The sequence below is a fragment of the Microcebus murinus genome, chromosome 8 (genome assembly GCF_040939455.1).
Source record: "Microcebus murinus isolate Inina chromosome 8, M.murinus_Inina_mat1.0, whole genome shotgun sequence".
Lineage (NCBI taxonomy): Eukaryota > Metazoa > Chordata > Mammalia > Primates > Cheirogaleidae > Microcebus > Microcebus murinus.
In genome coordinates, this window is record NC_134111.1 from 74845663 (window position 1) to 74871833 (window position 26171).

At 36.1% G+C, this 26171-nt stretch overlaps 1 protein-coding gene, 2 non-coding genes and 1 pseudogene across 5 annotated transcripts in view; 3 read left to right on the top strand and 1 right to left on the bottom strand.

Moving 5' to 3' along the window:
• Window positions 1-26171, bottom strand: part of CATSPERT (catsper channel auxiliary subunit tau) — a 185603-nt gene that overhangs the window by 45264 nt on the left and 114168 nt on the right. The gene's annotated exons all lie outside the window — the stretch shown is intronic.
• Window positions 286-1542, top strand: LOC105856957 (sorting nexin-1 pseudogene; annotated as a pseudogene).
• On the top strand, window positions 287-393 carry LOC142872813 (U6 spliceosomal RNA). The gene has a single exon (XR_012920899.1). It is a non-coding gene; the product is annotated as a U6 spliceosomal RNA (small nuclear RNA).
• On the top strand, window positions 11299-11360 carry LOC142872411 (U7 small nuclear RNA). The gene has a single exon (XR_012920673.1). It is a non-coding gene; the product is annotated as a U7 small nuclear RNA (small nuclear RNA).

The following is a 26171-nucleotide window of genomic DNA, read 5'->3' on the forward strand; positions in this document are numbered from 1 at the left end:
CTTAACAAATTTAAGAAGATTGAAATCATATCAAGTATCTTTTCTGATGACAATTTTATGAAACTGGAAATCAATAACAGGAGGATTTTCAGAAAATTTGCAAATATGTGAAAATATATCTCTAAATAATCAGTAGATCAAAAAAGAAATTAAAAGGGAAATTAAAAAGAATATGTTGAGACAAATTAGCATGGACACACAACAAACCAAAACTTATGGGATGCAGCAAACGCAGTTCTAAGAGGGAAATTTACAGCAATAATGTCTATATCAAAAACCAAGAAAAGTGCTCGCTTTGGCAGCACACATACTAAAATTGGAACGATACAGAGAAGATTAGCATGGCCCCTGTGCAAGGATGACACGCAAATTCGTGAAGCGTTCCATATTTTTAAGAAGAGCTGCCACATGCTGTGAGCACCCAGACATTGAGTGGCGCTGGTCTCCTCAAGATGTTCAACAAAGCTACCGACGCAGTCAGCAAAATGACCATTAAGATGAATGAATCAGACATTTGGTTTGAGGAGAAGCCCCAGGAGGTAGAGTGTGAGGAGCAGCGCTTACGGAAACTGCATGCTGTTGTAGAAACTCTAGTCAACCATAGGAAAGAGCTAGCACTGAACACAGCCCAGTTTGCAAAGAGTCTAGCCATGCTTGGGAGCTCTGAGGACAACACGGCATTGTCACGGGCACTCTCCCAGCTGGCTGAGGTAGAAGAAAAAAATGAGCAGCTCCACCAGGAACAGGCCAACAATGACTCTTTCCTCCTTGCCGAGCTCCTGAGTGACTACATTCGCCTCCTGGCCATAGTTCGAGCTGCCTTCGACCAGCGCATGAAGACATGGCAGCGCTGGCAGGATGCTCAAGCCACGCTGCAGAAGAAGCGGGAGGCTGAGGCTCGGCTGCTGTGGGCCAACAAGCTGCAGCAGACCAAGGATGAGATTCTAGAGTGGGAGTCTCGGGTAACTCAGTATGAAAGGGACTTTGAAAGGATTTCAACAGTGGTCCGAAAAGAAGTGATACAGGTTGAGAAAGAGAAATCCAAGGACTTCAAAAACCACGTGATCAAGTACCTTGAGACACTCCTATATTCACAGCAACAGCTGGCAAAGTACTGGGAAGCCTTCCTTCCTGAGGCAAAGGCCATCTCCTAATGGACCAAGGATACCAGAGCCCACCTGCGTGACGCTGCCTTTTTATACACTGCCCTCCTCCACCTTGATGGACCCAGTGATGCATCCTGCTAGGCTGGACTTAACCCCTTCCTCCCCACCCCACAACCAACTGTCCCCAGTTACTCTAACCGTTACTTCATTTAGCTCCATATATATTTTCTTACCTAAGAGAATAGTTTCCTGCTTTAAGCAAAAGACCTACAATAGGTGGTGGAATTATGGGATAGGGGTGGAGTATTGATATAAATATATAAATACAAATGTATATTTTTCAGGATGTGGCGTAGGAACTGGGAATAACGTTTTCTGTTACTCCTGATGGTGCCATGAAAAGATTATGTAATAAAATATTAAAAAAAAAAACAAGAAAAATCTCAAACAACCTACTGTTATACCACAAGGAACATATTTTCTTCAAGGCACTAGAAAAAGAAGAAGGAAAAAGTTAGTACAACGAAAGAAATAATAAATATCAGACCAGAAATAAATGAAATAGGGACAAGAGGAATAATAGAAAAGATCAATGAAACTAAGAGTTGGTTTTTTGAAAAGGTAAAATTACCAAACCTTTAGCTAGACTATGAACAAAGAGAGAAGACTCAAATAAATAAATTCAGAAATGAAAGAGAAGACATTACAACTAATACCACAGAAATAGAAAGGAACATAAGAGACTACTGTGAACAGTTATATGCCAATGAGCCGGATAACCTAGAAAAGATGGGCAAATTACTAAAAACATATAACCTATCAAGACTGAATCATGAAGTAGCAGAAAATCTGAACAGAACAATAATGAGTAAGGAGATTTAATCAGTAATAAAAAGCTTCCTATCAAAGAAAAGCCCAGGACCTTATGGCTTCACTACTGAATTGTACCAAACATTTAAGGAACTAATACCAGTCCTTCTCAAATGCTTCCAAAAACTGAAGAGGAAGGAATATTGTAAAACTCATTTTACAAGGCCAGCATTACCTTGATACAAAAGCCAGACAAGGACACTACAAGAAAAGAAAATTATAGGCCTATATCTCTTATGAACATAGATGCCAAAATCCTCAAGAAAATACTAGAAAACTGAATTCAACAGCACATTAAAAGGATCATTTACAATGAGCAAGTGGAATTTATCCCTGGGATGCAAGAATGGTTCAATATACATAAATTGATAAATTTGTTACACCACATTAACTGAATTAAGGACAAAACCATATGATCATTTCAATAGATGTTGGAAAAGCATTTAACAAAATTCAACACCATTTCATGGTAAAAATTTTCAACAAGTGGGTATAGAAGAAACATACTTCAACACAATAAGGGCCATATATGACAAACCCACAGCTAACATCATACTCAGCAGTGACACTGAAAGCTTTTCCTCTAAGATCAGCAATAAGACAAGGATGCTCACTCTTGACACTTTGATCCAATGTACTACTGGAAGTCCTAGCCAGAGTGATGAGGTAAGAGAAAGAAATGAAAAGCATCCAAATTGTAAAGGATGAAGTTAAAGTGTCTCTATGTTCCTACAATGTGATCTTTTTTTTTTTTTTTTTTTTTTTTTTTTTTTTTTTTTTGAGACAGAGTCTCACTTTGTTGCCCAGGCTAGAATGAGTGCCGTGGCGTCAGCCTAGCTCACAGCAACCTCAAACTCCTGGGCTTGAGTGATCCTTCTGCCTCAGCCTCCCGAGTAGCTGGGACTACAGGCATGCGCCACCATGCCCGGCTAATTTTTTATATATATATCAGTTGGCCAATTAATTTCTTTCTATTTATAGTAGAGACGGGGTCTTGCTCTTGCTCAGGCTGGTTTTGAACTCCTGACCTTGAGCAATCCGCCCGCCTCGGCCTCCCAAGAGCTAGGATTACAGGCGTGAGCCACAGCGCCCGGCCTTACAATGTGATCTTATATATAAAAAACCTTGAAGACTCCACCAAAAACTGTTAGAACTTATAAATAAAATCAGTAAAGTTGCAGGATACAAATTCCATATACAAAAATCAGTTGCATTTCTATATAATAACAAGGAACTATCTGAAAAAAAAAGAAATAAAGAAAAGCACCCATTTACAATAGCTACAAAAATGCTTAGAAGTTAATGTAACCAAGAGGATAAAAGATCTGTAAACTGAAAACCATAAAACATTGATGAAATAAATTGAAGAAGACACAAATAAATGAAAAGATATTCATTGTTCATGAATTGGAAGAACTAATATTGTTTAAATGTCCATTCTACCCAAAGCAATGTACAGATTCAATGCATCACTATCTAAATTCCAATGACATTTTTCAAAGAAGAAAAAAACAAATCTAAAATCCATATGGAACTATGAAAGACCCCAAATAGCCAAAGCAATCTTGAGCAAAATAAAAACAAAACTACACAAAACTAGAGGCTTTACAATACCTGATATCAAAATTACTACAAAGCCATAGTAATCAAAACAGCACAGTACTGCCATAACAAGAGACAAATGGACCAATGGAACAGAATAGAGAGCTCAGACGTAAATCTACTCATTGACAGTCAGTTGATCTTCAACAAAGATGCCAAAAACATACAATGGAGAAAGGACTGTTTCTTTATATGGTGATGGGAAAACTGGGTATCCACAGGCAGAAGAATGAAAATGGACCCTTATCTCACTCCAAATACAAAAATCAATTCAAAATGCATTAAAAACTCAAATGTAAGACCTGAAATTGTAAAACTATATGGATGCAAAAATGCTCAATAAAATACAAGCCAACTAAATTCAACAGCACATAAAAAATACACTATGATCAAATGAGATTTATAGATTTATACCAGTGATGGAAGGATTGTTCAACATATATAAATCAATAAAAGTGATGTATCACATAAATAGAATTAAGGACAAAAATCCAATGACAATCTCAATAGATGCAGAAAAAGCATTTGACATTCCTTCATGATAAAAACCTCAACATACTACACATAGTATAGAATGAACATACCTCAACACAATAAGCCCATATATGACAAACTCACAGCTAACATATTGAATGGGAGAAAGCTGAAAACATTTCCTCCAACTATAAAAAGATGTGGGATAGGACAGTCTCTTCAATAAATGGTGCTAGAAAAACTGGATAACCACAACATAAGAATGAAACTAGACCCACTCTCACCATATACAAAAGTCAAATCAAAATGGATTAAAGACTTAAATTTAAGACCTAAAACTATGAAATTATTAGAAGAAAACATTGGGGAAATGTTCCAGAACATTTATGTAAACCTCAAAAGCACAGGCAACCAAAGAAAAAATAGACAAATGGGATTTTATCAAGCTAAAAAGCACAGCAAAGGAAACAATCAAGTGAAGAGATAACCCAAAGGATAAAAGAAAATATATGCAAACTATCTACCTGGAAAGGGGTTGATAACCAGAATATATAAAGAGCTCAAACAACTCAATAGCAAAAACCAATCTGATTTAACAATGGGCAAAATGATCTGAATAGACACTGCACAAAAGAAGATATACAAATAAATGGCCACAATATGTATGCAAAAATGTTCAACATCACTAATCCTCAGAGAAATATAAATTACAATGAGATGTCATCTCGCCCCAATTAAAATGACTTTTACCAAGAAGATAGGCAATAAAGGATGCTGACAAGGATGTGGAGAAAGGGAAACCCTGTACACTGTTGGTGGGAATGTAAATTAATACAGCCAGTATGGAAAACTAAAAAATTTCAAAAACTAAAAATAAAACTACCATATGATCCAGCAATTCCACTACTGGAAATATATCCAAAAGAAAGGAAATCAATATATTGAAGAGATATCTGTATGCCCAAGTTTATTGCAGCACTATTCACAACACCCACAATATAGAATCAGCTTCAGTGGCAATCAATGGATTAATAGATAAAGAAAATGTGATATATTTTCACATTTCACACAAAAGAATATTATTCATCCATAAAAAGGAATGAAATCCTGTCATTTGCAGCAACATGGATGGAACTGGAGCTCATTATGTTCAGTAAAATAAGCCAGGGATAGAAAGTCAAATATGGCATGTTATCACACATACATGGGAGCTAAAAAAGAGGCTCTTATGAAGATAGAGAGTAGATAAGTGATTACCAGAAGCTGGGGGTAATGAAGAAAGGTTGATTGATAGGTACAAGTGTACAGTTTGATAGAAGAAATAAGATCTAATGTTTGATAGATTAGTAGGGTGCCTATAGTTTATAATAACCTATTGTATATTTCCAAATAGCTAGAAGAGAATAATTCAGATGTTTCTAGCACAAAGAAAAGACAAATATTTAAGGTGATGGATATCCCAATTACACTGATTTCATTTTTAAAAATTACATAAATGTATTAAAGTATCACATGTACACCCAAAATATATACATCCATTATTTATCAGTAAAAAAAAATTTTAAGGAAAAAATAGACTTTAAGACAAAAGGTATCATCAAAGGTAAAAAGAGATAAGGTATAATAATCATCAATGTTTCTAATAAAAGAGCTCCAAAATTTATTAATTACCTGGGATCAATGGCTCATACCTGTAATCCTAGCACATTGGGAAACCGAGTTGGGATCATTGCTTGAAGCCAAGAGTTTGAGACTAGCCTAAGCAAGTGTAAGACCCCTTCTTTATAAAAAAAAGAAAAATTAGCTGGGAATGGTGGTGCACACTTGTAGTTCCAGCTACTTGGGAGGTTGAGGCAGGAGGATCTCTTGTACCGTAGAGTTTGAGGTTGCAGTGAGCTATAATGACACCATTGCACTTTAGCCCAGGGGACAGAGTGAGACCTTGCCTAAATATATATATATATTTTTATATGAAAAATATATATTTATAAAATATATATTTAATAAAATATATAATATATATTTAATAAAATATATATTTTATACAGTAAAATCTGAGGAAAACTAAAGACAGAAAAATAGACAAATCCACAATCATAACTGAAAATTTTAACATCCTTCTTTCAGTAATTTATGGAAGAACTAGACAAAAAAAAAATTCAGTAAAGCCATAAAAGGTCTGAAGGACACTATCAGATACTTTGATATAAAACATATTTATAGAACACTACAAAAACAGCAGAATTCATATTCTTTCCAGTGCACATGCAACATTCACCAGACCAGACCATAAATAAGTCTCAATACATTTCAAAAAATTAATATTTTAAAAAAGTATGTTCTTTATCCATCAAGGAAATAATCTAGAAATCAGTAATAGTAAAGATATCTAGAAAGCCCCAAATATTTGGAAATTAAACAATATACTTCTAAATAACCAATTGGTCAGATAAATTACAGTTAGAAAATATGTCAAATGAAATTATAACGATAATACAACATATAAAAAGTTGAGGAATTCATTCAAAGTAGTGCTTAGTTGGGGAAATTTATAGCTTTATTGTTCATGTTATTTAATATTAAAGAAGGTTTGAAACCATTGTTTTAACTTTTAACCCATTAGAATGTAGAAAAAGAAGAGTAAATTAAATCAAAAGCAGGTAGAAGGAAGAATTTACTAATAATAAAAAACAGAAATGAATGCAATAGAAAATAAAAAAAAAATAGATAAGATTAACAAAGCCAAAAGTTGTTTCACTGAATAGATTAATACAATTGATAAACTCCTAGCAAGGCCAATTAAGAAAAAAGAGAGAGAGAAAGCACAAGTTAACAATATCAAGAATGAAAGAGGGAATATCACTATAGATCCTACAAACTTTTAAGGGCTAACACATTCAACTAACTCAGATGAAGTTATCCCGGACAACTTACTGAAAATAAACAATTTAACAAAATTGATACAAGAAATAGAAAATCTGAATTGCCTAATTAAAGAAATTGAATTCAAAATTAAAAAAATTTTTTTACAAAGCTGCATCAAATATATAGAGTATATAGGAATAAATCTAACAAAATGAGTAAAAACTAAATGGAGAAAATCCTAAAAAATAACTGAAGATTAAAGAACTAAATAAAGACATATACTATATATTATGTCTCAATAGGTGTGTATATACGTGTGATACTTCATTATCTTTTAAAAATGGTTCTCTACCTTTATGACATTGTAGTTAGAAAATTCTTTGATATTTAATATTTTAAATATTAATAAATAATATTTCTGAGATTTGCTTATTGTCCTGGCAGGTGGTCCATTTTTATGAATTTTCCATGGGTGCTTGCCTATATCCTTTAATTGTATATTCTCCAATTGTTGCAAGTAGTCTTTACTGTATGCCCACTGTATTGTCTGTTAATTATGTTCAAATTTTTATATATTACTTAATTTTTTGCCTGCTAGCTCTAATAAACACAAATACTAATTTTTAAAAGAATCAGATTATATTATCTCATAATTGTGAACTTATCTTTGAAATTGTTATTTTTAGCTATATTTTAAAACTATATTAATAGTTATTTAATGGTTCATAACTGTTATATCTATTTGGTGAATTATTTTTGTTTCAAATATTATATAGTAACCTAGTCCCCTAATAATTGTTTTCACTTTAAGAATAAATATTAATCTTTTATCAATAGGAATATATCAGCTTTCCTTTGGTTAGTATTTGTCCAGTTTCACGTTTTCTCTCTAGTTTCATCCTTTCTGTGCCCTTTAGATGTGTCTCTTGTAAACAGCATATAGTATTATTTTCAATGAAATCTGAAAATATTTTAACTGAAAAGTTGAGTTCATTTATAGGTTTATTTTGATAACTTACATATTTGGATTTATTTTTACTATTTTGTTCTTCCCATTAAAATGCTTTTTTTTTTTTCCTTCTGGGCTCCTTATAAATTTGGATGAGTTTTTAAATTGTCTTTTCTCTCTTCTAGTTATAAAGGAAGGTAGACCTTTGATTAATATTTTTCCTTAAATTTTAATGTGTATACCTGATTTTTTTCCTTATGGTCATCTAGATGAGTATTAAATTTTAGATATAGTTCTTTTTTCTCAACACTTACTACTCCTTTGTCCTCTGTCCTCTGTTGTTGCTTTTCACAGTTTAGTTTTCTTGGAAGGCAGACCCTGAGATGGACATTTATTAGATAGTACTATGGGACCACCATCTGTGGAAAGGGGCGGGAAAGAAACAGGATTGGACAGAGGGAGAAGTATTGCTGCAATACAGACCCAGTGATGGCCTAGCAGACCCTAAAGGGAGTCCTGGAGTTGAGAAGGCTCTTAAGAGTTCTCTCAATTTGAGGCAAGGAGATTGAGGTTTTTACTCCTGGATAGGTCAGTCATTGGATGTTGCCTGTTCCTGAAAGGAAGAATGACTTTGGGCAAAGCAGTTTTTCTTCAGCTGAAATAATTCCCAAAGAGGGCTGAAAGCTAACAGCCTTCTTACAGCAGCCCACTGGCAACCTGAGAGTAAGTCCTACACTCCTGAAGGAGGACCTGGATGGCAAATCATGACATCCACAAAGTCCAAACCTTGTGCTTCTGAAAATCACTTCCTTCATATAGGTTCTGGAAGCAGGTCCTCCAGGATTCTAGTAGTCCTCTCTTCCTAGGAGAAATCTAGGAGTTTAGTGGGACAAACCACAGCTCCCATCATTGCTGCTGGCCTGAGTCACAACTGAGTCGTGATCTTTTAATACTTCCTCTTACTATCCATTCTAGATTCCCCTAACCTTCAGCTAGCATCTCTGTGATTAGGTGACTACCCCAGGCATCACACCTCATTCGTGAAGGGTCTGAGCTCCTGGTCACCACACCTTTCTCAGGCTGAGATAACTACCTTGTAATTTATCATCATAAGGGGACAAGGAATCCCCAAGAGGCAGCAAAGTGCATTTCCTACATGCCCCACATATCCCTCCTTACTCCCATTGTGTAACAGCAGCCCTAACTCCTTTGGATGATCAGGGTCAATCACTCCTGACAAGATGGTGACTCCTTTTCTTGCCTCCTGGTGCCTTGGCACATGAAGTAGAATTAATTACCCTGAAGGTGGCCATAGTTTATAGTTCAATGGAACTCTTCCTGTGTCCCCTAATAGAAGTGTCCCCCAGTTGGGAACCAAGACCTCTAAACCCATAGGCCCAGAGTTGTGGCACAGGAAGTATAAATTCAAGTGGTAAAGTTACCAGGTAAAATACAGGATGTCCCTATTAAATTTGAATTGCAGATAAACAATAATTTTTAAAAGTATAAATATGTCCCAAATATTGCATGGAACATACTTAAACTAACAATTTTTGTTGTTTACCTGAAATTCAAGTTTAACTGGGTTTCCTGTATTTCCATTTGCAAAATTTATGACTACCCTACTACGTGCATCACTGGGAATGATGTACTAAGCAGGGCCATTCCTCTTTTCACTCTTAGTTTCTCAGACCCATGTATTCTACCCATTGGAGTCATAGATTTATATAAAGATTTAAAGAGTACCTTGCAAGATATTGCCTCTGCGCTGGCACTTCAGCTGTGCCTTTACGAGGTCGTTTCATCACTCTTTTGGGAGTAATACAACCAGTCAATAATCATAACCACTCCTGCACCTTTTTTATTATAAAGTGAATCTCTTGGTCGGATGCAAAGGTTGTATGATATGCTGAGTTACTGGATCACACTCTGTAAGCCCTCAAATAGTAGTGCTGGTTGGGTCTCCGCAGACAGGAAAGAGAAATCCATTCCAAAAATATTTATTTATTCATGTCAAAATGAATCATTGCCACTTTCAAGGGGGAAAGGTTCCAAATAATCAAGTTCACATTCAGTGACAGGCTGGCCTCCTCAAGATACTACTGTTTTGAGGGGTTTAGCATTGGTCTTTGGTGCTGGGATATTGGATATTAGGCAGTGTCAATAGCTAAATCAGCCTGGATTGGTAAGCGGGAGCTCATGCTATTGAATGAACTCTAGCAAAGACTATTCCAGCTACCATGGTTGCTACTTCATTAATGCATCAATCTTGCCAGCTCTGGGATGTCTGATGATAGAGGATGGCTGCAATCAGCTGGCTGTGATTTTTTTCTACTTGGTTGTTCAGTGTCTTATCTATGACAGAATTCTCTGATGCGTAGTACCATGTGATACAAAGGCCTTCAGTCTTTGTGCCCACTCTCGTATGTCCTGTCTACATGTCTCTACCCCCGGACCTCCTTGTTTCTCATCTTCTTTTTCCTTCCAGACCCCTGATTAGCTGGCCAAGACATGTTCCACTGTCCATGAGTTTCTGTACAGTCAAACCTCACTAAATTAATGAAAGTGATTGCCTCTGAGGAGAAGAGTGGTGAATGAAACTGAAGGTTGGAGATAAAGGAAACTTCAATCTTATTTGCAAAGTTTTATTTATTTTTATTTAGAAGAGAGACTCGTAGAAAAAAATGACAAAATGGCAATAATGGCAGTGGGTATGTCATCTTGTCTCAGGACTTCACTGGACAAAAAGATCCAAGAATAGGGATTTTTCCCCTCATAGGCATTGTCATCAAGGCAGTCAGGCTTAGTGGAAAAAGTATTTACCTAAGAAGTTGAAGTATGAGTTTTGGCTTTGTACCATATGTGTGACCTTTGGAAAATTAATTTACACCTCCAGATATCACTTTTATCTGTAAAACATAGTTGCTAAGGCTCTATCAAACAAATATTATATGTACTGTGTTCCTAGGGGTATGCCTGGTTCTCTCTTAGGGCTATGAATTTTTTCTTAGATATGGTACTTGATTTTAAACAGCTATGGGACTATATTAATGGATGAATTGATAAAGAAACTGTGGTACACAATGGAATATTATTCAGCTCTAAAAGAGAATCTTGCCACTTTCCACAACATGGATTAGCCTGGAGGACAAGCCAGACACAGAAAGAAAAACATTGCATGATCTTACTTATATGTGGAATATAAAATACAAAAAAATTCAAATATACAGATAGAACAAAGCAATGGTTACAGAGGCATGGGGGTGGAAGGGGAAAAGGAAATGGGGAGATATAGGTCAGTTGATATAAAGCAGTAGATATGTATGATGAACAATAAGCCTAGAGATCTAATGTGTTATACAATGTGAGGACTATAGGTAAAATTATACTATATATGGGATTCATGCTAAATGAGTAGATTTTAGCTGCTCTTAGTGTTACAGCTCTTTTAGAATTTGTCTAGCAGGTTTCCCAGTCCTCATCAGAAGACCCTTTAAAAAAAAAAAAAGATTTTAGCTGTTCCTACTACAAAGACAAAAAATTGGGTAACTATGTGAGATGATGGATATATTAATTTGTTTCACTATAGTAACCATTTTACTATCTATATGTATGCCATAACATCATGTTGTATACCTTAAATATACAAAATAAAAAAATCATTTTTAAAAAAGCTATGAGACTAATGCCATAGATACAATCTTCCAAGACCTCACGCTTCAAGGAATATAATTTTAATTATCATAATTACAATATATTAAAAAATAGAGATAATGGATTTGATTGTGTCATGAAGATTTTGCTAAGTTATGCATAGATTATTAATAAAAATAACATTTCCTAAATGTAATTTTTTTTATTACATTTTACACAATTTTTATTCAAGGTTGCAAACAAGGAAGAAGGGCTTCTCTAGAGGTAAACAGTTATAATTATTCAAGCTGCACTGAAAAGCAGGCAAAAAAACTGAATAAGAAAGAGAGGTTGGAAATTTTAAAATATAAAAATTCAATGAATAAGTTGACTATAAGAAATGGTGTGGCTGAAGACCAAATTGGCAAAGTGAAAGAGTTGAGTAAACATCATAATGTAGAGCAAAAAGACAAAAAATAGAAAATATTTTAAAAAGTAGATATGAAAGATAGTATCAAAAAGTTAAACACTGATCTAAAAGAACTGTAGACAGAACACAGACAATAGAGGGTAGACAAAATAGAACATTTTCTTGAGCTAAAGATGAGTGTTTCAAATCCAAATATATCACTGGGAAGGCAAAGCAAGATAAATTCATTCTATAAATATTTCCTAAACTCTATTTACATGCCAGTCATAGTACTAAGAATGTATTAGTGAACCAACCAAATATTTTCTGCCCTTGTAGAGCTCACATTCCAGTGAGCATGAATAAAAATAGACTCACACCTAACTTAATCAGTGAAATTTCAGAACACTAAAAAAAAAAAAAAGAAAATTCTGAAAGTCTTCCAGGAATAGGAAAAAAAAAATGTCACCTTGAAAGGCAACAGTCATGTTGTGATCAGGCACTGTATCATCATGCTGAACATTGTATGCTCAAAGATAGTGAAGCAAAATCTTCAGTACTGAATGAAAAAAGATTTTTAACTTATTATTCTGACTTGGCAAAAGCAGCAGTCAGTGTGGAGGGAAAAATAATTTTTTGATCACAGTAATTCAGAAATTTTATTTATGAAACTGGATAGAAAACAATTTATTGAGTAGGTATTAAACAAAAAAATAAATATGAGAAATACAGAAAAAAATGTCAACTGATTATGACCCAACAGAATTTTAAAAAGCTAAAAGGAAACTTAAGAATCCCAGAATGAAAATTTTAAAAGACTCTCTCTTTAGAATCAAATTTTAATTCATTTCCTTCTTTCTGGGTCAAAGACTTCTTGATTCTATAGTAAATAATAGTTATACCAATGTAATGTTGTTGAGATAGTTTTCAGAATTTCTAGTTTTAGAATCGGCATACAGAAAAATAATAAAGGTTAAACTTTAGTTTTAAAAGAGTTCATATATGTAATAATATAGTAACAAAATGTTTCAAAACTAGGGGAAGGAAAATAATAGAAAAATGTTTTAAATTCCTCATCTCTTATTGTGGTAGAGTCAATATACATTGTTCAGTGTTGTTTATTTTTATTAGACCTCAAGAAATAGAAGTTTAAATATATTTAAGTTCTAAAAATTAAGTTTTACTTTTCATTTATTAATATTTTTTGTGTTGTCTGGTTGTTTCATTTTGTTTTCTTGTTTGTTTTTTAGCCTTCTGTATATATTAGTTTTTATAATAAAAAATGGATGATATAATTGTAGAAAATTTACAAAATATGGAAGAGTATTAAAAAAAACAATACTTCATTATCTACAGGTGCTTAAAATGTTTTGTCATAGGATGTACATTTACAAAATTTGGATAATACTATATGAACAATTTTGTAGCTGGCTGTTTTTACTTAACCTTTTAGAATGATCATTTCACCATGTCATTAAAAACTCTTGATATGTGACTATGAAGTATTTCATCTTATAAATTATATAAGTTATATACTTATAAATTTATAAATATCTTTGTATATAAGCTTTATGTCTACCTTTAATTATTTTGTAAGTAAATTCTTATAAGCAGCAAAATTCTGTATGTGGAAAAATTAGTAAAAATTTAAAGGTCCTGATAAATATTGCCAAGTGTTCCCTCTAAAAGGCCATTCCAATTTATACTTCCATTATGGCTTGCGTCACCAATACTAACAATTGTCTTTTATTTGTTTAAATCTTGGTCAGTTGGATAAGGAGAAAGTATACCTCATTATTGTATTTTCTTTTTTAAAAATCACTTATTAAACTGACCTTTTTCATTTTGCTATTTCTGCTATGGTGAGTTGTCTTTGCCCAATTTTCTATTGTTATATTTCTAATTTGATTGACTGATAAAAACTCTTTATAAGTTGAGGATATTAATCCTGTTTCACAGTTATTTCCTTTTATTTCTTTTTAATTTTTAAGAAATTTAACTATTAACCTTTATCTTTTTCTTTACTTTTATTTTGCTTAGTTTTCTTCTCCACCCCCCAAGATGAGAAGTCCATTAACCTGCATTTATCTCTAGTGTTCTAATAATTTTTATTTACATTTAAGTCTTTAATATACTTAGAGTTTATATAGTGTATGCTATAAGTAGGGCTTTTTTATTTCTTTCATAAATTGGTAGAAGAGAGACACAATAATCACAATAAATGTTCCCCTAGTTCAGCACCCTAGGAGTTACTGTCCAATCAATTATTCTCCTACACTCTTCGCTCTATCTCTGGAAGGCCCTTTTCTCTCCCATTATCCTCCTTGGCTACTTCTGAAGAGGGCATTTGAGACCATTCCCTTTTATGTGACTGTTATCTGCCTGGGAAAAATTGGGAACCCAGAGGTCTTTTTACATCTGTTTCACTTTTAGTCTAGATTGGCACTGGTTTTCCATTAAAGCTCTCTGAAAAGATGATATACGTATTTCCCTCAATTGCATGGGCCAAAAGCCACACCCGTACTTCTATTCAGAACATGGCGCTCTCTCTGTAGAGATTTAAGTACTGCTACTCCAGGCACATTAAACTTCTGTGAGACTATACACTTAATCTTTCTAGGAGTTCTTTTGTTTAGTTGAAATGGTCTTCTAGATGTCACTTTATTCCTTCAAAGTTCTTAATACAGGGCATGACAATCACAGCCTTGATTTGGTCTTTACCCTCAGGCTGTGTCAGCTTTGATATGGTGAGAAACAGTTTCACTTTTCAACCCTTCAAGTCCCAGAATTATTGGCTTTCTATATAATTATTTTCCAATTGTGTTTGCAGCCCGGCCAATTTTGTCTGAGCTCATCTCTCTTTTGAGGTATCCCATCAAATAAACTATTAATAACTAGTAACACTTTCAACATTTTGCATCAAGATCTCCTCCTCCAACTCTACAAGTTCACCAGACACATATTCTCTTTGATATTATCACAGATGTTGGTTTCACCAAATTTTTTACCACTACAAAACATAGACTTCCAATTTGTCTATTGACTAGTAAAGTTTCTTTGCTATTTCCCACCTCCTATCACCTAGAACCAAAGTCAATGCCACCCCACTTCTAAGTTCTCTATTACTTAGCTTTTGCTACATTAAAAAAAAAAAAAATACCCCACAGTAAACCTTTTTTCCTTCACTCATGAATCTGCAGTTTGCCTAAAGGTCCTATCACCTTGCTAGATTCAACTGGGCTTGACCCAAGTCTGCAAGTAGGGTCCAGGACTGTTTTACACACCTCTCTTCCTCCCTGGTACAGCAGGCTGCCTAGTGTATAGTCTTGTCATGGCAGTGGTAGAGGTAAAAGCAAATATGTTCGTCTTGTAGGGCTTCTATAGCAAAATTCCACAGACTGGATGATTTAGACAACAGACATTTATTTTCTCACAGTTCTGGAAGCTGGAAGTCTAAAATCAAGGTGCCACCATGGTTCGTTTCTTCTAAGGCCTGTTTTTCTCCTGGGCTTACAGATGGCCATCTTCTTACTGTGTCCTCACATGGTCTTTTCTTTGTGTATACATATCCCTGGTGCCTTTTTGTGTGACTATATTTCCTCTTCTTATGAGGATACTGTTCATATTGGATTAAAACCCACCCATATGACTTAATTCAAACTTAATTACCTCTTTAAAGGCCCTATCTCCAAATATAGTTACACTCTGAGGTACTGGGATTAGGGCTTCAACATAGGAATTAGAGGAGTGGGGATACAATTCATCCCATAGCAACAGGTAAGTAGAAACATTTTGCCTCTTAAGGCCTAGGCTTGAGAAGTAGCTTACTGTCACTTCTGCTCATTTGTTTTACTGGCCAAAACAAGTCATCTGGGCAAGCCCAAAGTAAAGGAAGGTAAGTACATTCTGCCTCTAATGAAAAGAATTGTAGTCACGTGACAAAGGGCATGGATACAGTGAATCAGGGCCTATAACTCGATCTACCACAGTAACATTTGTGCAAAAACTTAAGCAGTTGAGAACACAGGATGTGCAGCTACCTAAACATTCCAAGTAAGAGGAACAACCCGTGCAAAGGCTCTGAGGCAGTAGCTTTGCTTGGTATCCTAAGAAGCAAGAGACTGGTATAACCAAAGTGAAATAAATAACAGGGAGGGTAATAGGTTAGGTCAGAGAATAACAAGAAGCTAAAAGGTATGGGGCCTTGAGGAGGAAAAATGGCAGAGTAAAAACTCTAGAATAACCCCCCAGATTCCTGCTCTCAGAGAAGGAGACATAGATCTTGGTCTTCTACACGTGAGTGGGTCTCCCCCCCTACAAGGACAGGATAGAGAATCTGCAGAGGTTCAGCGCAGGACTCTCAAAAAAGGATAAAACAAGTTGATTGGGAGGTAAGATCACATTCTCTGTAGAGTGCAAAACAAACAATAGGGCACGTGGGAGGGCGCCGGCACACCAGGCCAGGGGGTGAAGTGGGATCAGACCCACAGGAGAACTCCTTGCTTCCCCATCGATCCACACCCACCCAGCCAGAGATCTGTCTGAAACTGGTGCGAAATCACGACAGGAGAAGAGGGTGCTGGAGAGTGCGGTCATTAGTGGAAATTCCCTGGAGCTCCGTGCTAGGATGGCTCCAAGATGGGAGGAAACCGAACTGAGCTGATAGGGGAGGCAGTTAGATGTCTTGCCTCTGGTACTAAGCTGGAACTGCCTCCGGCGAATAAGATTGCGCAGGATGGGTCAGTAAGAGAGAGAACTATGGCTGAACTGGCAGTCGGGAAGGCGGCATAGAGGAAACAACAGGGCATCCTGATGACCTAGACCTCCAACCTGGCACCTGCCACTCCTAAACAGTTGCCCACAGTGCTGGTGCCCTGCGAGTGGGGAAGCAGTCGTCATTGAGGGGGCTCAAAGCACAGCCACGGCAGTGCGATACAGCGTGGAGGGCAGGTCTCCTCCCCCCAGCCTAGAGATTCTGCTGACAAATTTCGCCCCTACACAATCTGTGATCGGCTCGCCAGGCCTGTCTCCATCAACGAACTACTGAGAAAACTAACGCCAACAGGAGCCACAGCCACTGGGGCCCCGGGGTGCAGGGCAGACTGGGGAGCCACTTCCTCCCCCAGCCCACATTTCTCCTGCCGAAAGTGGTAGGCTCCACCCCTAGAGGCGGGGTGAGACAAGAAAACCCACTCTCCCCCAGATCTAAGGAGAATCCCCTGGGCCTGTGCACAGTGCTTAAGCACACAGTATAAAAGACTTTGCTTCCCAGAACAGTTTAGGTCACACAGTTGATCAAAACACAGGGGCTGGATCTCCTCCCCCTCGGTCAGTGGCATGGCAAGGAACAAATCCTCCACAAGCAGCCACTATAGGCTCCACGAGTAACCCCTCCCATCAGGGGTACCTACCAAGTGTGGTGGCAGTGCTCCCCCCAGTGGCTGATCAAAAAACTACAGAAGAGAGGACACCTGGGCACCATCAGCTGATCCAGATGGGGATGGCTCAGCGTAAGATTTCTAGAACTTCAAAGAATCAAACCAAAAACTCTCCCCCTAAGAGATACACCAGCTCTCAAGAACTAGAGACCGAACAAATCCAAAACACTAAAATGACAGAAAAAGAATTCCAAAATTGACTTGTAAGAAAGCTCAATGATATACAAGAAAAAATGGACAACCAACACAAAGAAACCACAAAGAAGATTCAGGACTTGGAACAAAGATTCACTAAGGAAATTGAGATCTTGAAGAAAAATCAATCCAATCTCCTGGAAATGAAGAATTTATTCAGGGAAATACAAAACACATGGAAAGCCTCAAAAATAGGGTGGACAAAACAGAAGAAAGACTCTCAGAGATTGAAGATAACACCCTCCAATTAAATAAATCAGTCACAGAAATAGAGCAGAAAAACAGGAGAAAAGAGCAGTCTATAAGAGATGTGGGATTATGTGAAGAAACCTAATATGAGGGTCATAGGGTTACCAGAGGGGGAAGAAGAAAACACCCAAGGGTTGGACAGCTATTTGAAGATCTAAGAGGAAAATTTCCCAGGCCTTGCTAAAAATCTCCAGATACAAGTTCAAGAAGCTCAAAGGACCCCTGGGAGATTCAATGCAAACAGGAAGACATCACGAAATGCAGTCATCAGACTGACCAAAATATCAACTAAAGAGGCCCTTCTACGAGCTGTAAGATGAAAGAAACAAGTTACGTACAAATGAAAACCAATCAGGCTAATGCCAATTTCTCAACTGAAACACTACAAACAAGGAGAGACTGGGGCCCCATTCTCACTCTTCTGAAACAAAATAATGCCCAGCCTAGAATCTTGTACTCTGCAAAACCAGCTTTATGTATGAAGGAGAAGTAACATATCCCCAGATAAGCAAAGTCTGAGGAAATTCACCAAGACAAGACCAGCCCTACAAGAAGTACTCAAAACAATATTACGCACAGAACAGCATAATAAAAACTCACGAACATAAAAACACCCAAAACCTAAAGATTAATGGCCATATATCACAATGTCTCAAGAGAGAAATCAAAGCAGCAACATTCAACCCAACAGAATGAATAGTAATCTGCCTTACCTATCAGTTCTCTCAATAAATGTGAATGGCTTAAACGCCCCACTCAAGAGACATAGACTGGTTGAATGCATAAGAAAATACAAGCCAGGCTGGGCGCGGTGGCTCACGCCTGTAATCCTAGCTCTCTGGGAGGCTGAGGCGGGCGGATTGCTCGAGGTCAGGAGTTCGAAACCAGCCTGAGCAAGAGCGAGACCCCGTCTCTACTATAAAATAGAAAGAAATTAATTGGCCAACTAATATATATACAAAAAATTAGCCGGGCATGGTGGCAAATGCCTGTAGTCCCAGCTACTCGGGAGGCTGAGGCAGGAGGATTGCTTGATCCAGGAGTTTGAGGTTGCTATGAGCTAGGCTGACGCCATGGCACTCACTCTAGCCTGGGCAACAAAGCGAGACTCTGTCTCAAAAAAAAAAAAAAAGAAAATACAAGCCAATTATCTGTTGTCTTCAGGAAACACATTTAACCTGTAAGGATGCATATAGACTAAAAGTAAAGGTGTGGAGATCAGTATTTCAAGCAAGTGGAAGCCAAAAGAAGGCTGGTGTGGCAGTTCTGATCTCAGACGATTTAGTTTTGAAACCAACAAAAGTAGTGAAAGACAAAGAGGATCATTATATAATGGTGAAGGGTACAGTTCAACAAGAAGAGATAACAATTTCAAATATATATGCACCCAACTTAGGTGCACCCAGATTCATAAATCAAACCTTACTGGATCTAAGCAAATCAATTAACAGCAACTCCATAATTACTGGAGATTACAACACCCCACTGACTGCACAGGGCAGATCCTCCAAACAGAAAATCAATCAATAAATAATGGACTTAAACAAAACTCTAGAATAATTGGGTCTCACTGACATTTACAGGACATTCTACCCAAAATCCACTGAATATACGTTCTTCTCATCAGCTCACGGGACATTCTCTAAAGTTGACCATATCCTAGGACACAAAGTAAGCCTCAAGAAATTTTAAAAAATAGAAATTATACCATGTATCTTCTCAGATCACAGTAGAATAAAAGTAGAAATCAACCCTAACAGAAACTCACATTTCTACACAAAAAAGTGGAAATTAAACAGCCTTCTACTAAATGATTACTTCATAAATGAAGAAATCAAGATGGAAATAAAAAAATTCTTTTAACAAAATGACAAAGGAATTCGGGGTGGGGGGGGACCGAATCTTAGGGATGTGGTGAGCATTTTGGAGGGGAAGGGCATAACTCTAACCCTTCTTAGGGAGAGGCAAAGATATACAACATAACCAAAATGTCAAAAACAAATAAACAAAAAAACCCTTTTCATCTTCTGGTGGGCAGGCGGGAGTGGGGAGGAGGAGAAGGGTGTGTACTTACATAATGTGTGCGGTACGCACCACTGGGAGATTGCACACACTTGACTCTCTGGCACATTGTGGGGAGGGAGGGAGGCAGGGGCAATATTTGTAACCCTAACAACACATGTACCTCCGTAATATGATGAAATAAAAGGAAGAAAAAAATGACAAAGGAAACACAAGTTATCAAATCCTCTGGGACACAGCTAAAGCAGTACTGAGAGGAAAGTTTATTTCCATAAATGCCTATAACCAAAAGTCAAAAAGATCACAAAAAGACAATTTAATGAAATGACTCAAAGAGCTGGAAAAAGAACAGACCAACCCCAAACCCAGCAGAAGAAGTGAAATTAACAAGATCAAATCAGAACTAAATGAAATTGAAAACAGGGAAGCTATACAGAAGATTAATAAAACAAATAGTTGGTTCTTTGAAAAAATAAACAGAATTGTCACGCCTTTGGCTAGGCTAAAGAAAAGCAGAAAAGAAAAATCTCTAATAAGCTCCATCAGGAACAAAAAACGAGATATCACAACTGATCCCAAAGAGATACAAGATATAATTTATGAATACTACAAAAATCTTTATGCACACAAACTGGAAAATGTGGAGGAAATGGACAAATTTCTAGAAACACACAGTCTCCCTAGGCTCAACCAGGAAGAAATAGAATTCTTGAACAGATCAATCTCAAGGGCCAAAATAGAAACAGCAATTAAAAATCTTCCTAAAAAGAAAAGTCCTGGTCCAGATGGTTTCACACCCGAATTTTACCACACTTACAAAGAAGAACTGGTGCCTATATTGCAGAAATTATTCCACAACATCTAGAAGAATGGAAATCTCCCCGACACCTTTTATGAAGCGAATATTACTCTGATACCAAAACCAGGAAAGGATGCAACAAAAAAAGAAAACTACAGACCAATATCCCTAATGAATATAGATGCAAACATTTTCAACAAAATCTTAGTTAACCAAATCCAGACGCTTATCAAAAAAAATAATCCATCACGACCAAGTGGGCTTCATCCCAGGGATGCAGGGATGGTTCAACATACATAAACCTATAAATGTAATTCACCACATAAACAGAAGCAAAAACAAAATCCACATGATTCTCAATAGATGCAGAAAAAACTTTTGACAAAATTCAACACCTTTCATGATCAGAACACTTAATAAATTAGGCATAGAAGGGACATATTAATGATGTCCTTAAAAATGATACAAGCCATATACGACAGACCCATAGCCAACATCATACTGAATGGGGAAAATTAAAAGCATTCCCACTCAGAACTGGAACCAGACAAGGCTGCCCACTATCTCCACTTACATTCAATATAGTGCTGGAAGTCCTGGCTATAGCAATCAGACAGGAAAGTGGAATTAAAAGTATATAAATTGGGGCAGAAGAGATCAAACTTTCACTGTTTGCTGATGATATGATATTATATTTAGAAAACCCCAAGGATTCAACCAAGACACTCCTTGAATTGATAAATGAATTTAGTAAAGTCTCAGGATACAAAATCAATACACAGAAATCAGAGGCATTCATGTATATGAATAACAACAATCAAATTGAGAACCAAATCAAAGACTCAATTCCCTTCACAATAGCAACAAGGAAATTAAAGTACCTAGGAATATACTTAACTAAGGAGGTAAAAGACCTCTACAGGGAGAACTATGAAACACTGAGGAAGGAAATAGCAGAGGATGTAAACAGATGGAAGTCCATACCATGCTCGTGGGTTGGCAGACTCAACATCGTTAAAATGTCTATACTACCCAAACTGATCTACAGATTCAATGCAATACCTATTAAAATTCCATCTTCATTCTTCATAGATATGCAAAAAAATAATTTTATGCTTCGTTTGGAACCAGAGAAGACCCTGCATATCAAAAGCAATTCTAGGCAATAAAAACAAAATGGGAGGTATTAATATGCCAGATATCAAACTATACTACAAAGCTGTAGTAATTAAATCAATCTGATATTGGCACAAAAATAAGAATATTGACCAGTGGAACAGATGTGAGAATTCTGATATAAAACCATCCTCATACAGCCAACTAATCTTTGACAAAGCAGACAAAAACATACACTGGGGAAAAGAATCCCTTTTCAATAAATGGTGCAGGGAAAACTGGATAGCCACTTGTAGAAGGCTGAAGCTGGATCCACACCCTTCACCTCTCATAAAAATCAACTCACGCTGGATAACAGACTTAAACCTAAGGTATGAAACTATTAGAATTCTAGAGAAACATGTTGGAAACACTCTCCTAGACATCGGCCTAGGCAAAGAATTTATGAAGAAGACCTGAAAGGCAATCACAGCAGCAACAAAAATAAATAAATGGGACATGATCAAACTACAAAGCTTCTGCACAGCCAAAGAAATAGTCATGAAAGTAAACAGACAACCTACAGAATGGGAGAACATATTCACATCCTACACATCTGATAAGGGGCTGATAACTAGAATCTACTTAGAACTCATGAAAATCAGCAAGAAAAAAACAACCCTGTCAAAAAGCGGGCAAAGGACATGAACAGAAACTTTTCTAAAGAAGACAGAATAATGGCCAACAAACATAAGAAAAAATGCTCAACATCTCTAATCATCAGGGAAATGCAAATCAAAACTACAATGAAATATCACTTAACTCCAGTGAGAATGGCCTTTATCAAAAAGTCCCCAAACAATAAATGTTGGCATGGATGCGGAGAGATAGCAACACTCCTACACTGCTGGTGGGACTGCAAACTAGTTCAACCTCTGTGGAAAGCAATATGGAGATACCTTAAAGCAATACAAGTAGATCTACCATTTGATCCAGCAATTCCACTACTAGGCATCTACCCAAAAGATCAAAAGTTACTTTATGAAAAAGACACCTGCACTCGAATGTTTATAGCAGCACAAATCACAATTGCAAAGCTGTGGAAACAACCCAGGTGCCCATCAATTCATGAGTGGATTAATAAAATGTGGTATATGTATACCATGGAGTACTATTCAGCTCTAAGAAACAACAGTGATATATTACCTCTTGTATTTTCCTGGATAGAGCTGGAACTCATACTACTAAGTGAGGTATCCCAAGAATGAAAAAACAAGCACCACATATACTCACCAGCAAACTGGTATTAACTGAACAGCACCTAAGTAGACACATAGGAACTACATTTATTGGGTATTAGGCAGGTGGGAGGGGGAAGGGGGGTGGGTATATACATACATAATGAGTGAGATGTGCACCATCTGGGGGATGGGCACGCTTGAAGCTCAGACTTGGGGGGGGGCAAGGGCACTATTTGAAACCTTAAAATTTGTACCCCCATAATATGCTGAAATAAAAAATAAATAAATAAATAACAGGTATGGGGCCTCAAATGGCCTAAAGTAAAGACATTGGTTTTACTGTAAATAAAATGGAAAGCTACTAGATGATTTTGAGCAGCGAAGTATATCTGGGGCCCATTTTGTTTATATTATTATTAATCATAAAATTCTGAAATATTACTCTTAAGGTGACATTCAGATTGATCCTCTAAATTACTAGTATTGTGTTATTGTGATACCATTATATCAACAGGAAGAACCATTTATTTCTATGTTTGGCACTTCAAATCATAAAGCATTTGGATCAAAACCAAACCAATCCAAACCAAACCAAACCAAAACAAAACGACACACTTACCATACAACTTTTATTTGTACCCTATGCATCTATGTATGATTGTTAATGTTTAAAATCACACTGACACTACCTAAGGGCCAAGATAAAATGACAGTATTGACTAACTGTTGGCATTATCTTATGATATGGTTAGATAAAATTTTATATTTTATTTTTAATTAAGTAATTAATTTACTTTGAGACAGGGTCTCCTGAGTAGCTGGGACTATAGGTGCTTGCCACTATACCAGGCTAATTTTTCTTATTTTTTCAACAGATGGAGTCTCAATATGTTGCTCAGGCTGGTTTCAAACTCCTGGCCTCGAGAGATCCTCCCACAGTAGTGGAGTTACAGGCGTGAGCCACCAGGCCTGGCCAATTTTGTCATATTTTAATTTATCATTCATGAAATTCTAAAATAATAAATTTTAAGGTAAACAATTTAAACAAAATTTAGGTGGCAGAGTAACATTACTAAGAAAAGATTAAATATGACAGAAAAGAAAAAAAGCTATAATTCACAAAAGTAAATTAAATGTCTTTTATATTGGGCAAAATAAGAAAGAAGTTAAAGTTAAACACATCTAGGATATGTATTTTGAAAACATATATATTGCTTTTTTCCTACTATCTTCCAGGATGGTAGGCATAAAAACTAAAACTTTAAGAAGCAGCAGCTTAAAACTAAGAATGATGATTACAGTGGCAAGATTAAGACTGATCCCAGAACAACCTGTCTAAGATATGAAGACTTGTAGCAGTTGGAATCCAGTTCTATCCAGAGGAATTGGCAGATATTCCCAATCTAGAATGTGTTCCAGGAAGGCTATATCCAATAGTATACACACAGCAGCTAAATTTAAAATCAAAAAGAAAAAACAAAATAAGGTTCTTGCTAATGTCACAAAGGTGGTTTGTGGTAACAAGAATGGTGAACCAATCAGAGTGGTTTAAAATATACAAAATGTACAGACATAATCCTACTAAAGATCTGCCTTGAAAATTGTGGAATCATTACAAAAAAAAATTATTTTGTCTATGTGAAGACACAGCAAGAAGGCATTAGCTATGTACCAGAGAGGGAGCCCTCACCAGACAGTGAATCTGCTGGTGCATTAATCTTGGAATTCCCAGCCTCTAGAACTTTGAGAAATAAATTTTGATTCTTTGTAAATTACCTAATCTCAGGTTATAAAAGCACAAATGGACTAAGATACCAAGTTATCCAAAATTATGGGGCATAAAACAAGTCTCAACAAATTTTAAAAGATTTAAATCATAGAAAATATGTTCTATGAACAAATAGAATTAAATTACAAACATTTCCAGAAAGTCTTCAAATGTTAGGAAACTAACACACTTCTAAAGTAACCCATGCATCAAAGAAGAAATCAAAAGGGAAATTAGAATGTGTTTTAAACTGGATGAAAATAAAAACATAAGTCAATATTTATGGGATGACCCTAAAGTAGTACTTACAGGGAGATCTATAACAATAATATGTGTATTAGAAGAAAAGAAATAAATCATTGACCTCAGACTTCAAAAGAAGAGCAAATTCTTCTAGAACACTGAAGAGAAGACAATATTACTCAACTCATTCTACAATATCAGATCTACCACAAACCAATAATGACATTACAAGAAAGCTACAGACCTATATTTCTCATAAATATATTTAAAACATTATTTTATAAAATTTAGCAAATGAAGCCCATAATATATGAAAAGGATAATACATTATATCCGAGTAGGGTTGATCCTAGGAATGTCAAGTTGATTTAAACATCAAAAATCAATATATTTTAGCATATTAATATGCTAAAAAAGAAAAAAACATATCATCTCAACAGTTTCAGAAAGAGCATTTGACAAAACTCAGCACCCATTCTTGATAAAATCTCTCGGCAAATTAAGACTAGAAGAGAACTTCTTCAACCTGATGAAGGGCATCAATGAAAACTTTACAACTAACATTATACTTAATGGTGTAGTGATGAAAATGTTCTAGATCTTGATAATGGGTGATGGTTACACCAAAATACACACTTCTCAAACTCGTCAAACTGTCCACATAAAAGCAGGTAAATAATCATGTTATATAAATGTTATAGGCTACATTATGTTCAAGTCTTAACACCTAACACATTAGAATGTGACCTTATTTTGAAATAGGGTCATAGCAGAAGTAATAAGTTAAGATGAGGTCACACAGAAGTAGGCTGGACTCTTAATCCAATACTATAATCCTTATAAGAGTAGAGAGACACACAGGGAGAAGGTAGCCATGTGATATGGTAGGCACAGAGTAGCATGTTTTATCTACAAGCCAAAGAATTTCAAGGGATATTGCAACACCAGAAGGTAAAATAGATAAGAAAGGATATTGCCCTATGGGTTTCAGAGTGAGCTAGGCCCTGTCAACACCATAATTTCAGATTTCTAGCCTCTAGAACTGACAATACATTTCCGTTTTAAGCCACTCAATATGTGGTACATTATGGCAGCTGTACCCAACCTTTCTGGCACCAGGGACTGGTTTCATGGAAGACAATTTTTCCATGGATTGGGGTTAGGGGAGAGGGGGACAATGGTTTGGGGATGAATAAAGTGCATTACATGTATT